At 37.2% G+C, this 14451-nt stretch overlaps 2 pseudogenes; both read right to left on the bottom strand.

Annotated features, from left to right (window-relative positions):
* Window positions 1-11944: 11944 nt before the first annotated feature.
* Window positions 11945-12366, bottom strand: LOC102915664 (protein S100-A11 pseudogene; annotated as a pseudogene).
* A 1481-nt stretch (window positions 12367-13847) lies between these two features.
* Window positions 13848-14222, bottom strand: LOC121829677 (dynein light chain Tctex-type 3 pseudogene; annotated as a pseudogene).
* Between the last annotated feature and the right edge of the window lie 229 nt (window positions 14223-14451).

Genomic DNA, 14451 nt, shown 5'->3' with positions numbered 1-14451 from the left:
TTAACAGTCTTATTTGTAATTCAGTTTGTTCTCACCTCCACCGTGTATGTGAATATGTGTGTGTCTATCTATCAGAAAGAGTCTCATATAGCTCAGGTTGGCCTCAAATTATGTAGTCAGAGATGTCCTTGAACTTGTGCTCTCCTTGCCTCTACCTCCTAAGTGCTGGAATTATTGGCATCCACCATCATGCCTGGTTGATATGGTGCTGGGGATTGAACTGAAGCTTTTGGTATACTAAGCAAGTGCTGTCAACTGAGCTACACCCCCAAACCTTCATTTGTAATTTAGAAAATGCTGTGCTGGCTCCTGCTTTCAGGAGGCCAACAGGATTCCATAGCAGAGGCTCTGAGAAAACAAAGAGGAGAGGCAGTTAGGATTCATAGGACTAGGAGACTCATTGGGTCCTTGGTATAATGGAGATGAAGGACTTGAAACAAGCATCTTGATGTTATTGTATGAGACACTACAGGAGAACATGCGTTCACTGTGGAAAGGGAAAACAGGATAGAATTTTAATCCTGAAGAAGAGACATCTTTTTCTTCTATTGCAATTAAATCCCCCAATTTCAACACACTTACTCAGATTTGTCAATGGATTAGGCAAATCTAAAAATAGAGCTGCTCACACAGCAGCCTAGCCTGAGCTAGCCACCCTTCTGTGGTGGGGCTCAGAGTCAGGAATTATCACAGGGAAAGCATAGTAAGGCATGAGACAGCAAAGTGCAAAGTTAGGCAGAGCAGGGAAGGAAATTACAGTCCCTGAGCATCTCTTTCTGTACCAGGCACTGACTAGCCTAGGCGCCTCTTACGATGACCTAGGATTGTGACTGAGGAGGGTCTTTAGGAAGACAGTTGGAAGAAATAATTTTTTAAGATATGCACAATTACTACCAAGCAAATCTTTCCAAAAGTACCCTAAATTTCTCCATAATATTTGAAATAGGCCTATGTAACTGTCAAATCACAGAGGCAAAATTGGTAAATCAAATGCTTTTATTTGACCCCAGAAATTCTTAGATGCTTTTCAAAGAATGTTTCCTGAAAGTACAGATGTTCTATGTGACTGTTGGTAATTATGCTGATGAGGAACTATTTTGCTAGGTTATTTTAGTACATCTGGCAAATTTATTTTGTTCTCTTTTTATTCTTATGGGCTATAAATGACACAGCACAAGTGACTCTAAGATATGTGTTGTATTTACTTTTCAAAATCTTCCTTTACTAACATCACTAGAATATTTTGAGAATTTAAAAATGATGAAAAAATTGGTTTGGCAGTTTCCAGCAAGTGAGCTATTAATCATCTTGGTATATATTGAAAAGACTTCTCGACTTCTGTTTGTTTGAACAAATACAAGTCTGTGCTGTGCTCACACTATACTGAGGTCACTCTAGCTCTGCGTTGCTCTGCTTTATCAGAACATACCAGCTGTTTTAAAATAAAACTGCTTAAGGAATTGACTTGCTATGTATTAAATTTTAAATTAATTATAACTCCAGTCTACCCTTTAAATGTATTAGTTTACTTCATGTTTTGCCTCTTGATTTTGAATATGTGATTAGATTCTTATGGATTTTCTCATGAAAACTGTTTATAATTTTTATTAAAATAATATATTGTGTTTCTGTGAGATCTTGTGATGAGTTGAGTCATGAACAGACCTTTTTTTTGTACACATACCTTATGCCCAGAGATTGTAATAAACACAAAGTGATGCACATACTTAAAAGATTTGATTTTGTTTCCAAATTAACAATTTAAAAACATGGCTTTCAGAATTTACTCTCTGAGGAAATGCCTTTTTACTTGATAAGCAATGAAACTTTTAAAATAGATCTTTCATATAGAATTTTAATTATTTACATTTTGATGAGTTGCTTTTGGGAATAAATATTTTATAGTAAAGAAACACAAGCTGACTTTAATGGATCTGAAGCTACTTAATTGCACAGCCAAGGGCCTAAGGATTTTGTTTGTTTGTTTGTTTTATTTTTTTTCTGGTGAAATATTTAATGCACTGCCATTGTTCTCTTCATTGTTGGGTTTACTGTGACCTAAATAAGGAAGTCTTTTGTGATTTTACCCTTTAATTTAATTAGTTAATGATTTTGTAGTCAGGAGATTGCTGGAGACAGCAAATTTATTGATACTGTAAATCAACCCCTGGGTGTAACTTCATGCCGCTTGTTTCATTGTGGGTGGATGCAGAGGCCATTTAGAGTATGGCAAATGCTAATACTGTTAAAAGGAAAAGCTTCCCTGGCTTAGGTCTAGTTTGAAGAAAATAATAAAAATAAAAAATTTAAAAAAAAGTTGAGATAGTTAATTTTGGTTGCCAGCTTGACTGGGCTGAGAACTGCCTTGCCAGTGAGGTGCACTTCTGGGCGTGTCTTTCATGGATTTTTCCACTGACGCCTAGAATATGAAGATTTGGACTTTCAGTGGATCCGTACTTTGATTGGATGGGTCATATAGCACCACTGGCAGGTGGTAAAAGTGGTTGGTGGTCCTCTGGAAGAAGAAGGTCACTGCAGGCATATGTGGTCCATTGTGTTTTGCCCTGGACTTTCCTGTGATCCCCCCCCCCCCCCCCCGTCTTCCTGGCCTGTTATGTTGTGAATTACACTGCTTCACCCTCCCTGCCATCATGGAATGACACCCCTGCCACCAGGAGCCAGTGAACCTTCCTTCCCTTAAGGTGTTCCTGTCTGGTGCTTGTCACAGTGGTGAGAAGAACAACTAACACAGCGATCGACCAGGTGAAGTTCCATAGAGGACCAAGAATATTCTGATAGTGTCTAAACACAGGTGATGACCACATTACATTTTATTTAATTATGTGATGGTATGGGGTGGTTCAAACTGATACTAATGTAATTCTTTAACTCAGGAAACAGGGCTAGGAATATCTTTATCTGAAAGATAATGAGCTACTGCAATCTTCTGTTGGTGCTGACATTTAGTTTCTTGACCATATGGTTAACTCTTGAACTCTAACCTCGACTTTGCTCCTTTGCATCTTTGAAAACATTTTTAGATTTTAACAACACGATGAGTATTTCTGCCGAAACAGTGTTTCAAACCTTTTTTCCCCCATCATAACCTTCATTAAAAATGTCACAGAATATTAATAAATTAAAATTATATTTTGCTGGAACATATATTTTCTTTTTTCTTCTTATCCTTTTACTTTTTTTATGCCATGCTGAAGATCAAAACCGGAGCCCTGTAGGTGAATGGTAGGTGTGAGTTCTACCCTTGAGTTAAACCATTAATTAATTTCAGAATATATGTCTTTAGATTCAAACTTTATGACTAGCAACAAAAGGATTCAGAGGGAATGAGGCTAATTATACAAACAATTTAAAATTGGACATTACAAATAAAAATTATTGTTTATCTGAAATCAACAAATTTTTGTGTTTTTTAAAGGCAAAGTAAGGTGAAATCAATGATAAACAGACAAAAGTAGTTACAAAGAATAAACTGGTGGCTGTGTTTATTGTTTTCCTTTCTTTAAATTCTTCCCTTGATTCTTCTGAATATTCTTTAACTAAGGACAACTGAAAACCCAAAGGAATGGAATAATGAGCTAAAACATGACAGTGGTTTTCTGCAACACTCATCCCTTGGAAATAGTGAAAGAAACATGGTAAGTACATGCTGGTTACCAAGTTTACTGTGTAGAGAGAATTCCTAGGCTGCAGTTCTGGGAGGGGGCATCCAGAAGCCTCTCTTGAATTGAGATGTAGCTGAGAGTCACAGATGACTAAAAGGGTTGGAATCAGAAAAACAGTGAATATGAACAGGAACAGAGACAGATTCAGAAGTGTGTCATGGCTTCCTCCTATTTGAACTGGATACCAACAGAATATGTACATGAGAAAAGTAGTCAAGACCAGGAAAAGACTAGTTAAGAGGCTCCAAGGAAACAGTCTGCATATGGTACAGGCTAAGAATTGTTCTTCCTTCTATTACAGCACAGACAGCCTTGCAGTCCTCAAGGGGCACAGAATAAACACCAGGGCCTTTTCTTGAGAATGGGGAGATGTCAGCCCTGAGGAGAGGTTAACAAACTTTCTGCTCAAAGGTCCAGGTGATAAACATTTTAGCCTTTTGTGTGTGATGGCTTTGGTTGTTTCTCTTCACCTTCCTTCCTTCCAGACCCCCAGATGACACATATGCCCCTCCTAAAAACTAAAAGCCATACTTAGTTCTTGGGTAATATGAAGAAATAATTTGTGATCTGTGTTTGGTCCATGGTTATAGTTTGCTAACTCTTAGAGATTGTTCTAATCTTACCTAAAAAATATTTAAAAGGAAATATAAAAGTATCATATAATTTCCTAGCAATTCAACTTTATGTAAAACAATGTTATAGTTATTTAAAGGAATACAATAACATAAAGCATCCAAGAAAGAAAATTTATGTTTTTCATCAGTTAAATATTTCTAGGCATACACAGAAACAGGAAATTTCAGCCTTAAGGTGAGAAAAGTTGGTTACTAAAATTGACTCAGAAAGCTGGGCGTGGTGGTGCAAGCTTGTAGTCCCGGAGCTCAAGCGAAGGAGGTAGGAATATTCCAAGATCAGCTTGTACAACAAAGCAAGACAAAACAACTAAAACCAAAAAACTAAAACAAAACAAGAAATCCTAGAATTAAACAAAGCAAAAACAAATAAATAAACAAAAAGCAAGTCAGAAATGATCAAGATTATAGAATTAGCAGACAAGGTTATTAAAATGCTATGACCATGTTGAGCACAACTAAGGAGTTACATAAAACGATGCTACCTATGTAGGAATTTAAAAGATAAAATGACTTAAATTTGTATATAAGAAAAATAAAATATCTAAGATAAAAAGTACTATGTGGGATCAACAGATTAGAATCTGTAGGAAAAAAACTGGTGAATTTGAAGACATAGCAATAGAAACTAGCCAACATGACAGAAAACTAGGCTAACCTCACTCCCAATCTACATCATCAAAGTCAAAAGACAGATGACATGGAGTCAACACTGCGTAGATGGTGAGGCTGGAGGGGCAGGGGCAGGAGCGACGGCTCAGGAGGAAAATGCTTACTGTGCAATAATGAGCACTTGCGCTGGGGTCCCAGAACCCATGTGTATTTCTAGTTTTTGTGGCATGTACTTGTAATCTCAGGCTGGGAGCCAGAGCCCAGGAAGATGCTAAGGTCTTGCTGGTCGGGAAGTCCATGCAACTGGAGAGCTCAAGCTTCATTAAGAGACTCTGTCAAATAAGATACAGAACCACAGACATGACACTGAGCTCAGGCTTCAACAGGTGCATGAACAGGTCCACTCACATATGTGCTCACAAATGCATACTCCACACAAACACACTTCATGTCATGTCATAAGTGGATATGTTTAATATTTTAAATGATCATTCAGTATAACTGACCACATTCATAGGACAAAAATAAAAACCACAAGACTATCTTAGTAGACATGGAAAACTGTATTTAACTAAAACCTCACACCCACACTTGACGCAAACTCTTGGAAAACTAGAGATGTAACTTCCTCAAGTTGATAAAGGCATTTATAAGATACCACAGATAGTAACATAGTTATTGGTAGAAACTGAGTGCTTCAGTTTTTATCAGGAATCTAACAAAGATGTGCATGTTCATGTTCACTGTTTTCTTGATGCGCTATTGAATGGGCAGAATTAATAACCCAACTTAAGCTTCAAGAGCAGTAAGCAACAAACAATTGTGCTTTTAGTACTAACAAAAAATTAGACTGAAATGGAAAAAAATGACCATTTCTAATATTACAAACAAGAAATACTTAGTGATAAATACTGCAAAATACATTCAAGTGACATTGGTAGAACATCAGGTGGGGAATGTAAAGAACCATTATAAAAATGGAGAGTTATGTTCATGGGTGAAAAGATTCAAAGTTGAAGATGCCACGTCTCTTCAAATAAATTCAATATAATCTCATTGAAAATTTCAATTGTTTTCTCTCATAAATTGATAAAGAAGTAAAAAGAGAACTCTTACAACAGTCAAAGCAACTTATCAAAATTTCACAGACTAATGATAAATGTACAGTAATAAAGACAGTGGGATAATGGTATAGACCTACACAAACAGATCTTTCCCTCACATATGTGGTTGTTATGGTTTGGATCTGGAATGTTCTCCAAAGGCACAGAATTCAAGGCATGGGCTTCAGATTAGTATCACTGGTAGAAACACTTAGTAAGTGGGGCCTTATAATAGACTTTAGGTCATCAAGAGAATGACTTTAAAAGGGCTTGTGGGAACTTGGTCTCTTCTTCTGTTTTCCAGTCAACATGAATTGAATAGCTTTCACTGTTTATAATGACTCAAGTTGAAACAACCAAAAGCCAAATAGGAGAATTAATAAGCAAACTAGTATATTCATACAATGAAATATTTGTCAGCAATAAAATACCTTAAAAATGCAGAGCCTTACTTTATAGTTCAAGCTGGCTTCAAACTCACTCATTATATAACTCAAGTTGGTCTAGAACTCATGACAACCCTCCTGTCTCAGTCTCTTAAAGACTAGATTACAGGTATGAGCCATCATGCCCATTCTCAGCAATAAATACTGATATATTCAAAGTGGTTGGACTTTTAGAATGAGTATGTGTTAAGCAGAAATTCAAATAAAAGAGTACCAATATGATTTCATTGACATAAAACTCTAGTGAATGCAAATTAATCTTTAGTGACCAAAACAAATCAACCATTGCCTTGCTACTGTAAGGAGACACAGGGGAGGATTATCTAGTGATATAGAAAAAATTTTAGGCAATAGACATGTTCATCATTTCGCTCTAGTACTCATATACATTATTAAGTACATAGAGTTGTAAATATTTATTTAATTTTATACTTGAGAATATATGGTGTTTACACTCAATAAAGGAAATGACTATAAATATTTTGAGGCTAATTCATTCATACTATATAGAAATAATCTGTTTAACATAAACAAAAGATAAAAGTAGCCAACTTGTATAACCAGTATTCAAATAATCTCAATACAATCCTATTTCTGTGCTCTATCTTAATGTACTCATCTATTTTTATAAAATTGCATATCATACCTTGAGAAGAGTAGACACACCTACAATATTGCAGTGTTTGCACTGAAAATTTTATAAATGTACATATATGTAACCTGGCATTTTTAGAAAGAACATTTGATTACCAAGTGAAAATAAAAATCCATGTCTCCTTAGACTCATATTCAAATATACACACTATTCAAATAGCTCCAACTGAAGAATGAATAAACTGATAGTGATATATTTGGGCAAGGGTATGTTGTATGTGTGTGTGTGTGTGTGTAGTGCTGAGCATTGAAATGAGTGAATGCATGTAACAACATGTGTGAATCTCAAAATTATTCTGGTAAGTGAAAGAAGTCAGGCATATTGTATTACATACTGTGCACTTCTGTGTATATGAAAATGGCCTAGTGGCTGGTGAAGGTCAGAGGGCAGGATCTGGGGATTGATTGCAAAGGGACAAATGGGAATTTAGGAAGGTACTGGAGATTAATAGCATCATTGTGGTGGTAACACTGCTGTGTGTATTTGTCAACTCATATCCAGTTATTCAATTAAAATGGTGAATTTAATTGTGTATAGGTTAGACAACAACAAAACAGACAAAAACAGAACACCAAGTCTATATTTAAAGGAAGTTAGTATATATTCATGGGGTGGGAAAAAAAAGCTAAGGTCCAGTATTTGAATAAAATGAAAACAAGGCAGTGACGCTAATCTAACGTCTTCCATGTGTTAAAATTGCATTTAGTATATCTAAGTGTCCATGTAGACTGGATTATAGGTTTTAAATATATTTTTAGAAAGGAACTAAAATGTAAGTTGACCTTGATGTAGTATGGAAGCCCATTCTTGTGTTCTTCTTGCACGCTGTTCATCTCTTCTCGTAGTTGTAGTAATTCATAGTTGGGCCACGGAGTATGTTACTCCACTAGAAGAGCAATGAAATATATTTATTCTCCTATTTGCCATTAATACATCCTTAGGCAATGAGAATCTATTGTTGAGCAGAGCTGTACAGAAAGGAAGGAGAGTATGGGCATTCTCTAGGACAATGGTTCTCAATCTGTGGGTTTTGACCCCTTTGACAAACCTTTATCTCCAAAAATATTTATATTAAGTTTTATAACAGTGGCAAAATTACAGTTATAAAGTAGTAAATAATTTTATGGTTGAGGTGGGGAGTCACCGCAACAGAGGAACTGTGTGAAATCGTCAGAGCATTGGAATGGTTGAGAACCACTGCTCTAAAAAGATCACTGTGGCTCGCATATGCTCTTCACCTCGGATTTAAGAAGCTTTGTATGCAAAATGATTGTTTTGGAAGAGCACTGAAGAATAATGTCAGACAATCTTATTTCAAAGACTCATATTCTGGTAGTTAGAATCAAACAATTTGATACTATCTTGATTAGAATTGTATTACACCATTTAAGGGTTTTACAACTCACCAGGTAATATAATGTACTTTCAACTTTATTTTAAAGATATATACAATTACTTGCAAACCCATAGGACTATTGTAGGAACAGTTTTCATCAGTGAAATCAGCAGAATTCTGAGACAGAACTGTTACAAGTAGCCTTGGCATATTGGTAAAGACAATTCTTTAAATATTTGAGAGTAACCTGGATATCATCTTAGGTTTTCTTTGGATGTGTTTTAAGATTAGAAGCTGCAATTTTGAATAAGCTATTTATCAGATATAGGTACTTTACATTCAAGGTGGGTCTCCTCTAGAAGCAGAGAAAGAATGTAGAAGTGGAAGGAGTAAAGGTCAAGGTTAGGTGGTGACAAACACTTTCTCTTTAAATCTTCCACTGTCATTCTTGGGTCTCCATCAATATCCTAAGGAGGGAAAGTCCAGCGAAGACCGCAGAAATGTGAATAGCAGGTGTAAGATTGTAGTGTTGTTTAGAAAATGCAAAAAAAAATATATATATATTTTACTAACATAAATATTGGTCTGTCAAGTTAGACAGGGACAGGAGATGAGTCCTGAAGATAGACAATGGCCACGACACACAGGACTTTTCAAGATAAAGGCTAATTCATTTTTCCTTTTCTTCTTTTCTGAGTTAGATGACAGAGCACTCGGTGCTAAGCTTCTGAAGAAATGCAAAGCAAGTGTGAATAGGGTGGTAAGAATGCATGGTCCATAGACATGGAGATGAAGACAGTCACTTTTATATTTAAGTGAATAATAGAAAATGAAATAGTGGAGTAAAACTTGAATTTTGTTGAACACCACCTCTATAATATCACCACAGTACCAAATTGCCTTTCAGATTAAAATATAGTAATATCTTAAACATGAATGAGTTCCCATGTGCTTGGCCTGCTTTTCAAAAACCCTTCAGAATATAGACACATCCAACCACACATCTCAACCTGAGCTATTAGTGCCTGAAAGTTGTATCCTTTTCTATATTCTAGCCCTTGTAGATATATCTGTCCAGAGTCCCCAGATGTTACCCTGATTGCCCCTCATCTTACAGATGTTCTGGGCAGGATGTTTATCAGCAGGTTCAGCATCATGCAATGAGGATTAGAACTGAGTCTTAGCTTCCACTAGTTTTAAAGTTCTGGGGACTCAGAGAAGTTCTTATAAACCCAGCTGATAATTACTGAGTCTTTGCACTATGCCTTGGATTGGGCTTTACCTCCTCTCCACATCAAGCCAGCTGTTTTGTATATCACCTCCCATGAGGATTAGACCTGATGCTCTGATCGCAAAACTACTTCTCTCTATTCTTGTTATTATTCCCTAACCTGGACACAACTTCCTTTTTCTTCCTATGCTATAGATCTTACATGGGTTTACAGCCAATGAGAAGGCAGAACAGAAAGGCAATAAAAAGACAGGACACAGGAAGAAGGTCTCTCTCTCAAGGGAAAGATAGCAGCAAGTGGTAAGATAAGGTGGTCTTAACTCTTGGCTACTGCTCAGTCTTTGGGCTTTTAACTCTTTATTTGGTTCTGTGTTTCTTATTTAATAAGACCATTTAGAATTACATCTACACTGAATGGTCCTCAGTGCTCTGCCTGTGGGTTGGCAGAATTGAGAACATGAGAGGCAAGACATTCTGAGTGGCTCTTACATTCCAAGGACACAGTGGAAAGACAGTAGAAATGGAAAATCACCTGGAAGGTTGTGAGAAGGAAGTTGAGGAAAGATGAAATGAAGATCTGCTAAATCAGCAAATCAGGATTCAGAGATAGGCACACTGTAGCTGGAGAGTTTTCTCTCCAGGTCCGCCAAGCCCCAGCAGTCTGACAGCCCACTTATAAAACAAACACACAGACGCTTACATTATTTTAACTGTTTGGACTAATGGCTCAAGCTTCTAGCTATCTAGTTCTTACATCTTAAATTAACCCATTTCTATAAATCTATACCTTGCCACATGGCTTGTGGCTTACCAGTATCTTCACATGCTGCTTGCCATGGTGGCAGCTGGCAGTGTCTCCCCCCACCTTTCTGTTCTCTCAGTTCTCCTTTGTTAGTCTCGCCTATACTTCCTGCCTGGCCACTGGCCAATCAGTGTTTTATTTATTGACCAATCAGAGCACACACAGACCATCCCACAGCAGCACACTGTAATCAAATCTATTGCAAACAGTGGCTTAAAGCTGGAGTCATCTATGAAGCAGCCAGGAGTAATTATCCCTAAAATCATAAAATGAAAATGAGGACATGACTGTTCCAGGTATAGTTGAGAAGGGTTTTGTTGTAGATATGAGTTGAGAGAACAGCCAGAGGCATCTGGAAGAGTCCAGATTGAACTGGACAGTGAGGGGAGAGAGGTCAGGGAAAGCAAGAGAGGAGGAGAAGAGAGGAGAGAGGCAAGCAGGCAAAGAGAGGAGCTGTGGACTTAGAGGCCAAGAGAGAGTGCATGGCTACGGTGTCAAGATTATACAGGAGCTGCTGCTGCTGGAGGGGTGTAGAGTAGGGGGCAGTGTGAGAAGTGCTGGGAGGAGCCATAGGTACTCAGTGAAACTTGTCCCAGTTTCCTGGGACCTGATGAACATCAGGTTGGTAGATGAGATGTTAATATCACCTTTGATATTTGGTCTTCCCAAATATCCATTTATTAATTCCTGGCTCTACTCCTGTTCTAGTCATTCATTCTTGAAATAGTCAAGAAACCTTTGACTAGTCCATAAACATTGCCCCTCATATCCAGAAAAATCTTATTATCCCCATGAATTTTATTCTTTCTCCAAGTATCAAAGTTACAGCAAATATTGCCTTACTGTGGAGGACTGATTTCCATATTTATTAGACAAACATATATCTGAACATCTCTCCCTCTCCCTCCTTCCCTCCCTCCCTCCTCTCTCTCTCTCTCTCTCTCTCTCTCTCTCTCTCTCTCTCTCTCTCTCTCTCTCTCTCTGTATGTATGCTTTTGTACATACTGTGGAGGCCAGAGTGTAACCTCAGGTGTCATTCTTTAGGGCTGCTCACCTTCTAAATTTTAGATAGGCTCTCCCATGAGCAGCACTAGGAGACAAGTGCACACCACAGCCTTTTCACGGGGCATCTGGGGCTCAAATGCAGATTCATATGCTTGCATGATATTTTACTGACTGAGCAATGTTCCCAGCTCTATATAACTTTTTGTTTTATAGCAAGGGAAGATGATCTTTAACCAGAACATCAAGTAGCACGCTCAGGAGGTATGATTTGTTTATTTTAAAATGAGGCTTCAAAAACAATAATCAAAAACAGCCTTAACTGCACAGATAGTTTGGTCACTGTTATAATCTCCAGAGGCACAAGAGCCAGCAGCATAAAGCCACATAAAAGTAATGCCAAAGGATCCCGCTCCCTTTTTTACATTAAAAAATGACACTTTTATTTCTGCTGGCAGGAGTAGGCTGTATGTTGTGGTGGGTGTGGTTGGTTTAGTGCCCATGTGGATAGGGGAGGAGGTGCCTTGTGAAGACTTGGTGGCTGGGAAGGAAATGGGAGGGTTAGATGTGCTCTGGGAAGCCTTTTGAGGAAGAACTGATGGCATGCTATAGCTAAGCCACCAGTAAAGTTGAGAAACTCTTAGAAATCTAGTTGCTCATCATTGTTGAGATCCAGTCTCTTCATCATGTGGTCAAGGACACCAGAATCCTGGATTTTTGTGACATCAGCCAGCTCTGTGCTCATGAAGCCGAGGAACTCAGTTTTGGAGAGTGAGTAGTTGTTCCTATCCTTCCCACTGTACTTTTAGAAACAGCAGTGAGGGACTTGATGTATCATTCAGTCTCTGTAGGCCTGGACATTTTTGCCAAGTTGGTGAGGAGTGAGGCCCAGCTGAGACTGTGGCTGATGGCAGGAGGGACAGGAGTGGTTAACAAAGAATTTCTAATGTGCCAATGCTATAGATCACTTCATTCAACTCATTATTTGGCAAATATTAACTGTGTACGTGGTGCTCATACAAGAATCTGTCTTAAAATTGTTGCCATTAATAGTAAGCTTTCCTTTCCCCAACAAATTCAATGAATCATGCTTCCAGTTCTCACATGGATTGGGTGTCAGTGATGGTATTCAAAATTGATATCATTTTCAAGGTTAAATGGCAGACCGACTTTGCATTTGGTGCATTTGGTGACTTTGCATTTGTACCCTAATTTTTTCTTTGATTTTCTTAATAAATTTAGCTATATTTCATAAGCCCTGAGATATCAGATACCTGCCACTGATTGTTCACTTTTAGTGTATATTTTACTCCACTCAGCCTCAACTCCACAAAAGTATTTTAAGTTATTCACACAGGATTGTAACTAAAGCAATGATAGAAGATATTACTTGTAGAGCTAAGGCTGCTAATAAGGCCTTTAAGTAAGAGATGCATATTTTATGTGTTTCACTTTGTCAAAAGGAACTCAAAAACTTACATCTATAATTCTGTCATCAATAAGTGCTTTCCTTTTGATTAGTTTTCTGTGGAGGCCCAGACTATTTTCCTTTTACTTGTTCTTCTTCAAACATAGCCACTAGTTTCCCAAGTGAACAGCTGCCAAAAGAAATTGAGCACTTGAACAGCACGTGGAGAGCTGCTGTGCCTGGCAGGGAAACATGCAGACCACATATTCAGCAGATACCTGTTCCTCCTGGAATGAGTGGACTGTGAGGCTATTATCTGAGTCATATACTCTTGATCACATGTTTATCTAATACTCAATGAGGAAATCTGGGTTATCAGATTTAATTTGACTTCAAGTGTAAATGCAAGAAATAAGACTTTTAAAAAATGGATTTACCATTTCTCAGGAAAACTAAACAGACTAGTCAGTGTTGCTACTATAACATGGAGGGGGCAGGTCAACATTACTGTCCATTAAACATTACATACAGTTCAATCAAGGGAAAAGATGAAAATAAACTGGGAAAATATTAGCTAACTCATACAATTTTCTCTGCATTTACCCTTGCAGACTATTGTGCGCATATTTATCCCTGTTAGGTTTTCTAGTTTAAAGATAATGTATTATCTAAATAGATTCCCCCATTGGTATATAATGCTAGTGAAAGGCTTGTATAAGATTCTTTTCTTATGTTAGTTCATATTTCTTCATAACTTTGGGCTAACATTTACATCTTTAAGTGGTGCTTTATATAATATGACATAATCTGACAATTTTCTATTCATTAGACTTTTGCTTACAATATTCATTTTTTTGTTGATAGTTTTGAAGCACATTGCACACTTGTCATCTAGTACATTAAAAAGTAATATTACTTTTTTTTAGAAAGAATACACTCACAAATATAAGTTAATAGCTTTAGTCCAACATATTTTGTTGGTTACAAGACAATTTGTGATTTCAAAATCATTAATGATGCAATTCATAGTATGGTTCTCCTATCTTATAGCACAGGTTCCATCAGATGGAACCAAAACATGAGCTGACCATGTGAAACCTATATGCACTCTTGTAGAGCACTGTACAGGTCACATTGTATTTAAAAGCTTTTCCCAAATTAACCCAATTGTTCCACTGTTTGCAGTCCTCTAGTTGATGGTATTTGGACTGTAATTCTCATCTAAGTCTCTATCAACATACTCTTTGACTATATCATGTGTTTCATCAGCATTGAAGTTGACTTCATCACAGGGATGGTGGCATTCTTCCATGGTGCCTTTGGTCACAGAATTTTTTAAAAGTGCTTACCATGTGTCAAGAAATATTCTTTGTGTTGGTATTACATTGAATGATATTGTACATGGCCCTCTAATATATTCTAAAGAAGAAGATAGATGTTGATTACATAACAATTACATAAATCAATGTAAAATTGTAACTGACAGAGAGGTAAAAAGTTGTCATTATTATAATAGGCAATTTTGGTCTTGTCAGGGATGG

Source organism: Peromyscus maniculatus, chromosome 5 (assembly GCF_049852395.1).
Source record: "Peromyscus maniculatus bairdii isolate BWxNUB_F1_BW_parent chromosome 5, HU_Pman_BW_mat_3.1, whole genome shotgun sequence".
Classification (NCBI taxonomy): domain Eukaryota; kingdom Metazoa; phylum Chordata; class Mammalia; order Rodentia; family Cricetidae; genus Peromyscus; species Peromyscus maniculatus.
Note: the sequence above shows the minus strand (reverse complement) of the source record. Positions and strands in the feature narration are given on the sequence as shown.